A 12965-nucleotide genomic window follows, 5' to 3' on the forward strand; every position below is an offset into this window, starting at 1 on the left:
ATCTCTCACCCTGAGGGAGTTCACTCAGTCTGGCCTCTTGCTAATGAAATACCCTCCCTCTACCTCAGGACCTCCTTTAATTACCATGATGGACAATGTAGAGGGTGCTTTACTCTGTCTGGTCACGGGAATGTGAGATGGGAGAGTGTGGAGGGAGCTTCACTATATATCTAATTGTGGGAGTGTGCGATGGTATTGTGTAGAGGCAGCTTCACTGTGTCTGACAGCGATATTGTGTGATGGGGCCTGTAGAAACAGCTTCACTGTGTCTGACCCCAGGATTGTGTGATGGGATATTGTGCAGGGAGCTGTTCTCCTTGTCTAATCCCTAGGAGTGTGTGATTGGACATTGCAGAGGGAGCTTCACTGCGTGTCTGTTTCCGGGCGTGTGTGATGGGACCGTGTAGAAGTAGGAGCTCCCAAACTGGGTCCAGGTACCCTCAGTTAATGGGAGAGGTCCATGGCAGAGAAAAGCTGGGAACGCAAACACGAGGAAATCTGCAGATGCTGTAATTTCAAGCAACACACAGAAAAGTTGCTGGTGAACGCAGCAGGCGGGACAGCATCTCTAGGAAGAGATACAGTCGACGTTTCGGGCCAAGACGCCTGATATAGGGAGCTTCACTGTCTGAGTGCGGGAGTGTGAACAGAGGGGACTTTACTGTCACTGATGTGGAACCCAGCAGAGGGAGGGAAGACCCGGACACCCACTCACCCACAGAGGGACGGGGAGACAGGGGATCAACATCAATTGCTCTGTCTCCCAGTAAACTCTCCCCTGTCACTGATGTGGAACCCAGCAGAAGGAGGGAAGACCCGGACACCCATTCACCCACAGAGGGACGGGGACAGGGGATCAACATCAATTGCCCTGTCTCCCAGTCACCTCTCCCCTCTGCTGAGCTCCGAGATCTCTCCGTCATTGATCGGGGAGCCCCGCCCACCGCGCGATCATCGCGCTCCGCCCTCCGCCCTCACCGTTAGTTCCTGACCGCGCGAGCTCCAATCGCTCTCTAGCATTGGCCCATGGCTCCGCCCACAGCGCGAGTTTTAAACTCGCTCCAGCATTGGTCAATACCCCCGCCCTTAGCGCGAACTCCAATCTCCCTCCACCATTGGTCAATAACCCCGCCTACGGCGCGAATTCCAATCGCACTCTACCATTGGTCAATAACCCCGCCTACGGCACGAGCTCCAATCTCTCTCCACCATTGGTCAGTGGCTCCGTACAAGGCGCGAGCTCCAATCGCTCTCCCCCATTGGTCGAGAATTCCTGTCGGTTGCGCGAGCTCCGCTCTGCGCTTTTCATCCATCTGGAAAACTCCGCTCAGTCTGACCGAGTCCGAGCAGCTTCTGAGGTGAGGGAGTGTCCGGTGTTTAGTGAGGGTCTCGGGGGAGGGAGAGAGTCTGAGGTGAGGGAGTGTCCAGTGTTTAGTGAGGGTCTCGGGGGAGGGAGAGAGTCTGAGGTGAGGGAGTGTCCGGTGTTTAGTGAGGGTCTCGGGGGAGGGAGAGAGTCTGAGGTGAGGGAGTGTCCGGTGTTTAGTGAGGGGCTCGCGGTGAGAGAGAGAGTCTGAGGGAGGGAGTGTCCGGTGTTTAGTGAGGGTCTCGGGGGAGAAAGAGTCTGAGGTGAGGGAGTGTCTGGTGTTTAGTGAGGGTCTCGGGGGAGGGAGAGAGTCTGAGCAGAGGGAGTGTCCGGTGTGTAGTGAGGGTCTCGGGGGAGGGAAAGAGTCTGAGGTGAGGGAGTGTCCGGTGTGTAGTGAGCGTCTCGGGGGAGGGAGAGAGTCTGAGGTGAGGGAGTGTCTGGTGTTTAGTGAGGGTCTCGGGGGAGGGAGAGAGTCTGAGGTGAGGGAGTGTCTGGTGTTTAGTGAGGGTCTCGGGGGAGGGAGAGAGTCTGAGGTGAGGGAGTGTCTGGTGTTTAGTGAGGGTCTCTGGGGAGGGAGAGAGTCTGAGGTGAGGGAGTGTCCGGTGTGTAGTGAGGGTCTCGGGGGAGGGAGAGAGTCTGAGGTGAGGGAGTGTCTGGTGTTTAGTGAGGGTCTCTGGGGAGGGAGAGAGTCTGAGGTGAGGGAGTGTCCGGTGTTTAGTGAGGGTCTCGGGGGAGGGAGAGAGTCTGAGGTGAGGGAGTGTCCGGTGTGTAGTGAGGGTCTCGGGGGAGGGAGAGAGTCTGAGGTGAGGGAGTGTCCGGTGTTTAGTGAGGGTCTCGGGGGAGGGAGAGAGTCTGAGGTGAGGGAGTGTCCGGTGTGTAGTGAGGGTCTCGGGGGAGGGAGAGAGTCTGAGGGGAGGGAGTGACCGGTGTGTAGTGAGGGTCTCAGGGGGGAAGCAGAGAGTCTGAGGTGAGGGAGTGTCCGGTGTTTAGTAAGGGTCTCGGGGGAGGGAGAGAGTCTGAGGTGAGGGAGTGTCCGGTGTGTAGTGAGGGTCTCGGGGGAGGGAGAGAGTCTGAGGTGAGGGAGTGTCCGGTGTTTAGTGAGGGTCTCGGGGGAGGGAGAGAGTCTGAGGTGAGGGAGTGTCCGGTGTTTAGTGAGGGTCTCAGGGGAGGGAGAGGGTCTGAGGTGAGGGAGTGTCCGGTGTGTAGTGAGGGTCTCGGGGGGAGGGAGAATGTCTGAGGTGAGGGAGTGTCCGGTGTTTAGTGAGGGTCTCGGAGGATGGAGAGAGTCTGAGGGGAGGGAGTGTCCGGTGTTTAGTGAGGGTCTCGGGGGAGGGAGAGAGTCTGAGGTGAGGGAGTGTCTGGTGTTTTGTCAGGGTCTCTGGGGAGGGAGAGAGTCTGAGGTGAGGGAGTGTCCGGTGTGTAGTGAGGGTCTCGGGGGAGGGAGAGTGTCTGAGGTGAGGGAGTATCCGGTGTTTAGTGAGGGTCTCGGGGGAGGGAGAGAGTCTGAGGTGAGGGAGTGTCCAGTGTTTAGTGAGGGTCTCGGGGGAGGGAGAGAGTCTGAGGTGAGGGAGTGTCCGGTGTTTAGTGAGGGTCTCGGGGGAGGGAGAGAGTCTGAGGGGAGGGAGTGTCCGGTGTGTAGTGAGGGTCTCAGGGGGGAAGCAGAGAGTCTGAGGTGAGGGAGTGTCCGGTGTTTAGTGAGGGTCTCGGGGGAGGGAGAGAGTCTGAGGTGAGGGAGTGTCCGGTGTTTAGTGAGGGTCTAGGGGGTGGGAGAGAGTCTGAGGTGAGGGAGTGTCCGGTGTTTAGTGAGGGTCTTGGCGGAGGGAGAGAGTCTGAGGTGAGGGAGTGTCCGGTGTTTAGTGAGGGTCTCGGGGGAGGGAGAGGGTCTGAGGTGAGGGAGTGTCCGGTGTGTAGTGAGGGTCTCGGGGGGAGGGAGAATGTCTGAGGTGAGGGAGTGTCCGGTGTTTAGTGAGGGTCTCGGAGGATGGAGAGAGTCTGAGGGGAGGGATTGTCCGGTGTTTAGTGAGGGTCTCGGGGGAGGGAGAGAGTCTGAGGTGAGGGAGTGTCTGGTGTTTAGTCAGGGTCTCTGGGGAGGGAGAGAGTCTGAGGTGAGGGAGTGTCCGGTGTGTAGTGAGGGTCTCGGGGGAGGGAGAGTGTCTGAGGTGAGGGAGTATCCGGTGTTTAGTGAGGGTCTCGGGGGAGGGAGAGAGTCTGAGGTGAGGGAGTGTCCAGTGTTTAGTGAGGGTCTCGGGGGAGGGAGAGAGTCTGAGGTGAGGGAGTGTCTGGTGTTTAGTGAGGGTCTCGGGGGAGGGAGAGAGTCTGAGGTGAGGGAGTGTCCGGTGTTTAGTGAGGGTCTCGGGGGAGGGAGAGAGTCTGAGGTGAGGGAGTGTCCGGTGTGTAGTGAGGGTCTCGGGGGAGGGAGAGAGTCTGAGGGGAGGGAGTGTCCGGTGTGTAGTGAGGGTCTCAGGGGGGAAGCAGAGAGTCTGAGGTGAGGGAGTGTCCGGTGTTTAGTGAGGGTCTCGGGGGAGGGAGAGAGTCTGAGGTGAGGGAGTGTCCGGTGTTTAGTGAGGGTCTAGGGGGTGGGAGAGAGTCTGAGGTGAGGGAGTGTCCGGTGTTTAGTGAGGGTCTCGGGGGAGGGAGAGAGTCTGAGGTGAGGGAGTGTCCGGTGTTTAGTGAGGGTCTCAGGGGAGGGAGAGGGTCTGAGGTGAGGGAGTGTCCGGTGTGTAGTGAGGGTCTCGGGGGGAGGGAGAATGTCTGATGTGAGGGAGTGTCCGGTGTTTAGTGAGGGTCTCGGAGGATGGAGAGAGTCTGAGGGGAGGGAGTGTCCGGTGTTTAGTGAGGGTCTCGGGGGAGGGAGAGAGTCTGAGGTGAGGGAGTGTCTGGTGTTTAGTCAGGGTCTCTGGGGAGGGAGAGAGTCTGAGGTGAGGGAGTGTCCGGTGTGTAGTGAGGGTCTCGGGGGAGGGAGAGTGTCTGAGGTGAGGGAGTATCCGGTGTTTAGTGAGGGTCTCGGGGGAGGGAGAGAGTCTGAGGTGAGGGAGTGTCCAGTGTTTAGTGAGGGTCTCGGGGGAGGGAGAGAGTCTGAGGTGAGGGAGTGTCTGGTGTTTAGTGAGGGTCTCGGGGGAGGGAGAGAGTCTGAGGTGAGGGAGTGTCCGGTGTTTAGTGAGGGTCTCGGGGGAGGGAGAGAGTCTGAGGGGAGGGAGTGTCCGGTGTGTAGTGAGGGTCTCAGGGGGGAAGCAGAGAGTCTGAGGTGAGGGAGTGTCCGGTGTTTAGTGAGGGTCTCGGGGGAGGGAGAGAGTCTGAGGTGAGGGAGTGTCCGGTGTTTAGTGAGGGTCTAGGGGGTGGGAGAGAGTCTGAGGTGAGGGAGTGTCCGGTGTTTAGTGAGGGTCTCGGGGGAGGGAGAGAGTCTGAGGTGAGGGAGTGTCCGGTGTTTAGTGAGGGTCTCGGGGGAGGGAGAGGGTCTGAGGTGAGGGAGTGTCCGGTGTGTAGTGAGGGTCTCGGGGGGAGGGAGAATGTCTGAGGTGAGGGAGTGTCCGGTGTTTAGTGAGGGTCTCGGAGGATGGAGAGAGTCTGAGGGGAGGGAGTGTCCGGTGTTTAGTGAGGGTCTCGGGGGAGGGAGAGAGTCTGAGGTGAGGGAGTGTCTGGTGTTTAGTCAGGGTCTCTGGGGAGGGAGAGAGTCTGAGGTGAGGGAGTGTCCGGTGTGTAGTGAGGGTCTCGGGGGAGGGAGAGTGTCTGAGGTGAGGGAGTATCCGGTGTTTAGTGAGGGTCTCGGGGGAGGGAGAGAGTCTGAGGTGAGGGAGTGTCCAGTGTTTAGTGAGGGTCTCGGGGGAGGGAGAGAGTCTGAGGTGAGGGAGTGTCTGGTGTTTAGTGAGGGTCTCGGGGGAGGGAGAGAGTCTGAGGTGAGGGAGTGTCCGGTGTTTAGTGAGGGTCTCGGGGGAGGGAGAGAGTCTGAGGTGAGGGAGTGTCCGGTGTGTAGTGAGGGTCTCGGGGGAGGGAGAGAGTCTGAGGGGAGGGAGTGTCCGGTGTGTAGTGAGGGTCTCAGGGGGGAAGCAGAGAGTCTGAGGTGAGGGAGTGTCCGGTGTTTAGTGAGGGTCTCGGGGGAGGGAGAGAGTCTGAGGTGAGGGAGTGTCCGGTGTTTAGTGAGGGTCTAGGGGGTGGGAGAGAGTCTGAGGTGAGGGAGTGTCCGGTGTTTAGTGAGGGTCTCGGGGGAGGGAGAGAGTCTGAGGTGAGGGAGTGTCCGGTGTTTAGTGAGGGTCTCGGGGGAGGGAGAGGGTCTGAGGTGAGGGAGTGTCCGGTGTGTAGTGAGGGTCTCGGGGGGAGGGAGAATGTCTGAGGTGAGGGAGTGTCCGGTGTTTAGTGAGGGTCTCGGAGGATGGAGAGAGTCTGAGGTGAGGGAGTGTCCGGTGTTTAGTGAGGGTCTCGGGGGAGGGAGAGAGTCTGAGGTGAGGGAGTGTCTGGTGTTTAGTCAGGGTCTCTGGGGAGGGAGAGAGTCTGAGGTGAGGGAGTGTCCGGTGTGTAGTGAGGGTCTCGGGGGAGGGAGAGAGTCTGAGGTGAGGGAGTGTCTGGTGTTTAGTGAGGGTCTCGGGGGAGGGAGAGAGTCTGAGGTGAGGGAGTGTCCGGTGTTTAGTGACGGTCTCGGGGGAGGGAGAGAGTCTGAGGTGAGGGAGTGTCCGGTGTGTAGTGAGGGTCTCGGGGGAGGGAGAGAGTCTGAGGTGAGGGAGTGTCCGGTGTTTAGTGAGGGTCTAGGGGGTGGGAGAGAGTCTGAGGTGAGGGAGTGTCCGGTGTTTAGTGAGGGTCTCGGGGGAGGGAGAGAGTCTGAGGTGAGGGAGTGTCCGGTGTTTAGTGAGGGTCTCGGGGGAGGGAGAGGGTCTGAGGTGAGGGAGTGTCCGGTGTGTAGTGAGGGTCTCGGGGGGAGGGAGAATGTCTGAGGTGAGGGAGTGTCCGGTGTTTAGTGAGGGTCTCGGAGGATGGAGAGAGTCTGAGGTGAGGGAGTGTCCGGTGTTTAGTGAGGGTCTCGGGGGAGGGAGAGAGTCTGAGGTGAGGGAGTGTCTGGTGTTTAGTCAGGGTCTCTGGGGAGGGAGAGAGTCTGAGGTGAGGGAGTGTCCGGTGTGTAGTGAGGGTCTCGGGGGAGGGAGAGTGTCTGAGGTGAGGGAGTGTCCGGTGTTTAGTGAGGGTCTCGGGGGAGGGAGAGAGTCTGAGGTGAGGGAGTGTCCAGTGTTTAGTGAGGGTCTCGGGGGAGGGAGAGAGTCTGAGGTGAGGGAGTGTCTGGTGTTTAGTGAGGGTCTCGGGGGAGGGAGAGAGTCTGAGGTGAGGGAGTGTCCGGTGTTTAGTGAGGGTCTCGGGGGAGGGAGAGAGTCTGAGGTGAGGGAGTGTCTGGTGTTTAGTGAGGGTCTCGGGGGAGGGAGAGAGTCTGAGATGAGGGAGTGTATATCCTGTTCCTGTGGTGTGTCAGCCTCCGTATTGATGAGAACAATGTAGATTCGGGTTCCGCATTGTAGAACACCATCGGTTCGCAGACACCCTCTGAAATCCATGCCTTTGGCATCAGCGACTGAATGTGTAAACAATTTTTCCCAGTATTCCTATCCAAATGGATCTACCGCCGATCAACAAGTAAGGATACCCAGTGAATCCCAGTTTGATTGGCAAATTGAGCTTAAAACTGCCTTGCAACAGAAGGCAAAGTTTCATTGTGAAGACTTGCTCTGCGACTAGCCTTTTAAAATATCCTACTTTGGTGGCAAAAACAGGAAAACAGATTATCTGAATGGTGGCCGATTAGGAAAAGGGGAGGTGCAACGAGACCTGGGTGTCATTATACACCAGTCATTGAAAGTGGGCATGCAGGTACAGCAGGCGGTGAAAAAGGCGAATGGTATGCTGGCATTTATAGCGAGAGGATTTGAGTACAGGAGCAGGGAGGTACTACTGGAGTTGTACAAGGCCTTGGTGAGACCGCACCTGGAGTATTGTGTGCAGTTTTGGTCCCCTAATCTGAGGAAAGACATTCTTGCCATAGAGGGAGTACAAAGAAGGTTCACCAGATTGATTCCTGGGATGGTAGGACTTTCATATGATGAAAGACTGGATCGACTAGGCTTATACTCGTTGGAATTTAGAAGATTGAGGGGGGATCTTATTGAAATGTATAAAATCCTAAAAGGATTGGATAGGCTCGATGCAGGAAGATTGTTCCCGATGTTGGGGAAGTCCAGAACGAGGGGTCACAGTTTGAGGATAAAGGAAAAGACTTTTAGGACCGAGATGAGGAAAAACTTCTTCACACAGAGAGTGGTGAATCTGTGGAATTCTCTGCCACAGGAAACAGTTGAGGCCAGTTCATTGGCTATATTTAAGAGGAAGTTAGATATGGCCCTTGTGGCTAAAGGGATCAGGGGGTATGGAGGGAAGGCTGGTACAGGGTTCTGAGTTGGATAATCAGCCATGATCATACTGAATGGCGGTGCAGGCTTGAAGGGCCGAATGGCCTACTCCTGCAACTATTTTCTATGACTACGGGGTCCTCTGGGAACATGGGGATTCCTGACTGCCTCTGACCACCCCATTAGTAATGCCACCTTTGTAAACAACTTACTCACCGCTCTACAGCTACCTTGAGTTTTGTCTATTATTAAATGTGCGGCCTACACCCGCATATCCGACCGGGTCACTACAGGCAATGTTTTAGCGGATAAGACAGCCAAAAGTGCGGTCGAACCCTTGGTAGTTGTAGTTCCCTCGGTTTCCTTCAAGCAACCTTCCGTGACTTAAGCAGAATGGATTTGCTAGACATGCGGGAGGTACGTACTTTTCAGGGGGATGCCTCTGAGGAGGAACGCAAACTGTGTCCCAGATAGGGTGCCAGAAAGACCCCGATATAGGTTTTTGGATCACCCCAGTGGGACAGGTTTGTGTTCCTGCACAGTTTTTACCAATATTGTACACATCCCGAAAAGGAGGGAATGGTTGGTAACCTGTACCCTGTATACCGGGTATGTCTCCCTTGACAGGTGAACCTTTTTCACGTCTACAAGTTGATTTTATTGAATTGCCTAGAGTGCATTGCTATAGATACTGCATAGTTATTATAGACTTGTTTAATAGATGGATTGAAGCTGTTCCAACTACCAGTAATGCTGCTATGACTGTTGTGAAGGTATTATTACAGGAAATAATTCCCAAGTACGGCCTGCCAGAGATGCTGAGCTCTGACAATGGCCCACACTTAGTGGCGAAAGTAAACAAAGGGGTCTGTAACAAACTAGCTATCAAGCAACAATTCCACTGTGTACACCACCCACAGGCTGCTGGCATAGTGGAGAGAACCAAAGGCAAGGAAATTGGCCGAACTAACAGCAGAGACTGGACTCACTTGGTTGAAGGTCCCACCGTCACCCCTATTCCACATGAGGGTTACCCCACAGGGAAAACAGGGTTGTCACCAGCTGAAATCATTTATGGACGGTCCATGAGGACACCCTAGGGACCAAGACCTTGTCTACCATTGCTCCCAGAAAGTCTACCAGCAAAATTGGATATGCATACCCTAGGGGAAGAGATGGGGAAATACATATGCCAACGAACCAAAATTCTCCAAGCATTACATTCACAGGTATGACATGCTTACAAGGAAGAGAACTACCCCGCAGAGAGGAGTGACTATCCCACCATAGAACCTGGGAATTTTGTCCTGATCAAGAACTGGGATCGAGGGAAACTCAGACCTCGGTGGAGAGGACCATATCAGGAGTTACTGACCACTCCCACGGCTGTGAAACTGAAGGGGCAATCTCGGTGGATACATCGAACAGACAACAAACCTGTTACTGAAGGAACTGAGTAGAAGGACTCTCTCGACTAAAGGAAAATGTATTGGTTGATAGTGGTGTTCGTGTTTATGTCTTTGAGAGGGCTCACCCCAGCATCCGGGGGCCCCATGTTAACACCTTTCTATCACACCTATGCCAAACAGGTGGAACTAGGGGCCTGCTGGGTTTGTGCCGAAATTCCCCAGCATGGTAAAACTATGGTTCCAATGTCAGTAATGTTACATGCTTAAGGAGATCTGTGTTTTTTGTGAGAATGCGGTAATGGTCTTTTGGAGGTCACCTGATGTGATTTTCCCGCCGATGTGAGGTCAGGTGATGACATGTGCCCCGTGACGAAATAAGGGTTGACTCAGGTGACGCAGTGGGTTTTTGAGTTTGTGGATTTCCAGGTAGAACGTGTTGTGCCTCCGTTTCTGTTACGTGTTTGTTTTTGTGACGCAGTTTCATTTTTAAAACAGAAGGTGTGTTCTCTTACAAGATATTGTATTTGAGCTGGGAATTTGTGGCTGGAAGTGCCAATTTACTCAATTCTGACAGTTTTGAAGGAAGAGTGAAGAATTCATCTAATGATCGAGAGAAGTCGACATCGGTTGGCAGTTTAATAAAGGATCGACCTTATTGAGTCTTCGTTGGAGAGAACCTGCATTGAGATAACTCTTGCAATAGCGCAATGAGTTCATGCACAAACGCTCTCTCTCTCTAAAAGGAATTTGAGGTCAGTCGATTTAAACTGTTTATTTTTGGCATCGGGAATCCTGTGGACAGAACCGGCAGTAAAGGTGCGTCGGTGAAGAAATCGTTCTCCAGAGAAGTCTCTCCCAATTGAATGTGTAAAACTGTTGGACTTTCGAAGTTATCGCTTTAAGAACTGTACCTGACTGTATCGCTTTAAGAACTGTTTTCAGCATTTAACACTTTAAGAACCAGAGTCGAGTGGCGAGCTGGTGAACAACTGCGTACCTGTTAACCTCCAGTTAAAGTTTTCCTTTGTTTTTACCTCCTTATCGTTTATACGTGTTTAATAAATGTTCGGTTGTTTTTATAAAACCTGTCTCGGTAAATATTCATTGTTGCCGGTTACGCAACAGTAATCCCACTGAACCAGAGTGAGGAACTCTCAGCCTGAGCTTTCTCAAATAACACCCAGGGAAGTGAGGTGAGGAACTGTGGTCCAGTCAGAGATGACTGTGGCTGTCAGTGTTCTGAGGGATGGTATCTCTCAAACAGAACTTCCTGTACTGGGAAACATGCATCCTGGCCATACTTGCAGGTGCCCAGCAGCGGAGAAGCTGAGACTGAGCGATTTTGGATGATCACTTTTCTCTCCTATGGAGTAGCCAGGAATTCACGAGAGATAATCAATTTGGCTACAGCACTTGAGGAGCTGGCCACAATACTGCAGGGGCCCTGACAGAATCACAGGCCCAAGTAACAGAAATATCCACTGAAATGATTGCAATCCGGCAGACAGTCTGACAGAATCGTAAGGCTTTAGATTTTATCCTGACTGAGAAAAGGGGGAACCTGTGCTATTATTGACACAGAATGCTGCACCTATATCCCTGATGACTCTACTAACATTACATCCCTCTCCGAGCACACTGCCAAGGAGATTGACAGCATCAAGAGAGTAGGGCAGGATTTACACAGCTTCACCGAAGGGTCGAAATGGTGGTCTTCGAAGGCCTGTCCGGTAATATGTGGGGCATGATATTGCATTATGGCCTAATAGTTGTACATATGATTGTTATCATTACCGTTGCTGCTTTCTCTGTAAAAAATTACTGCTTTGTAGATCAAGTAATAATCAAAAGGAGGGAATGATAAAGTATGTAAAAGGGTTAACAATAGCAGCCTGTTTTTCTGAAAGAAACTGCTGATGATCAACAGATGTGCTGAGCCATATTTCTTCTTGAGGGTAGCTAGCTAGGATTTCAGGATGCTTATCTCCCTGTGCACTCATGTGTAGAGATAGGACAGCTTCAGTCTGTTCTATGTGTATCAGCCATTATGACTAATTTGTAACTTGTCTTGAGAGGTTGTCATGCAGTAAATAACTTTGGCTCCAGCCTGTCTTGTGTGGGGGGGGGGGCGGTATCTGGACAGATATATCTGTGGTGCAAGGGGAATTGATACTCAGTTGGTGGATTGGGCAGGAACAGTCCTAGACTGAGTAAGCCTCGGGTGCTTGGAATAAAGAGTTTGTACTTAAACGGTCTCTGAGTGACTTTATCCGGATTCGACTTCCACAGAATAGGAGTGGTTTTAAAGGGCTGGGCTGCTGGAAGCACATTACCAGACCTGGAGTGATTGCAACTGGGTCTGACAGAGGCATAACTGGTTCTTCTGGGCACATTCAGTCTCACTCCAACTGCTTCCTACCTACTCTTGTACAGATATGTAATGTCTAAAGGACTAGTGTTTGAGCAAATGAGACTCACCAAACTTTCTCCTGACTGAATCACTGGAATCTCCGAGTCAGATGGGTTCTCTCCAGTTGATGCTCTCAATCCTCAGGCTGGTTCACTTGTTGCTGTTCTCTTGTTTTCAGTCGTGGTTTGCTTCTTATTGGGGTTTTTCTTCCAATAAATCTCTCACCGCAGGTCTAACTTTAACATGAAAGGTAATGAAGCACATTAACAATAAAAAGGAGAACCAAATATATCTGCTTCATGTTTCTAAGAACAAAACTCACTGAAATTTAAACATTGAAGGCACATATAATGATCTCAGTGAACAATCTTTTATTGTCCCTCACACGTCACAAAACGATATGGGATAAGAAGGAGCCATCATTCAGTCATGGTAAGACATAAGACATAGGTACAGAATTAGGTGATTCAATCCATCTGGTCTGCCCCATTACTCAACCATGGCTGAGTTTTATTCCAACACCATATTCCTGCCTTCCTCCTGTAACACTGAAGCTACTTAGCAATCATGAACATATTAATTTCTGTCATAAATATACCCAAATGGCAGCTTCAACCAACCTCTGCAGCAACAAATTCCACAGATCAGACATATTTTCGCTAAAATTTTTTTCTCATCTCAGTTTTTATCTTTATCCTGAGACTCTGCTGTGAGATTACAGACTCTCTGTCTAATGGAAACATCTCCATGTCCAGTGTATCCAGGCTTTTCAGCATTCGGGAGGTTTACTTAACCATACATCCCCCCCCCCCCCCCCCACCACCCCCAATATCCCTCTGAACTCCATTGACCACAGGTCCAGAACCATCAAATGCTCCTCATACGTAAAGCTGATCATTGCTGAAATGCCATGGGGTGATTGGTAAGTTCGTGACCTGAGGTGGAAGGAGCCAATTTCAGAAAAACTAGCAATTTTCAATTATCTGAAACAGAAATACCACAAAAGTTATTAACTCCAAACTTTCTGCATAATCACTCAAAGAGTTGAACTACACGTGCATGTAACGAGAGCTGTATAACTTTAGGCCTTCTAATTTAGGCCACAAACTTATCAATCACCCCCGTACAGCTCCGGCACCTAAAAAATTGCCACTGCACCCCTGCTCCGGCCGTCCGGCAGAATAGTGCTCCTTTCTCAATGCCCTAACCCAGATTTACACAACCATGAGGAAATCTTACTCACCGCCGCCCGAACGGCACACAACAGCAATAGCTGCTATCGGCACTGCGCATGGCCGGAGGTCTGCTCATCCCACCGGTGGCCGGAGCTCCCTGCAGCGCCACCGGTTGCCGGAGATCATTCAGACAGACCTCCTCCGGCAGGCACTGCACAAGGAGGGCATTAA

The sequence above is a fragment of the Mobula birostris genome, chromosome 13, assembly GCF_030028105.1.
Source record: "Mobula birostris isolate sMobBir1 chromosome 13, sMobBir1.hap1, whole genome shotgun sequence".
NCBI lineage: Eukaryota > Metazoa > Chordata > Chondrichthyes > Myliobatiformes > Myliobatidae > Mobula > Mobula birostris.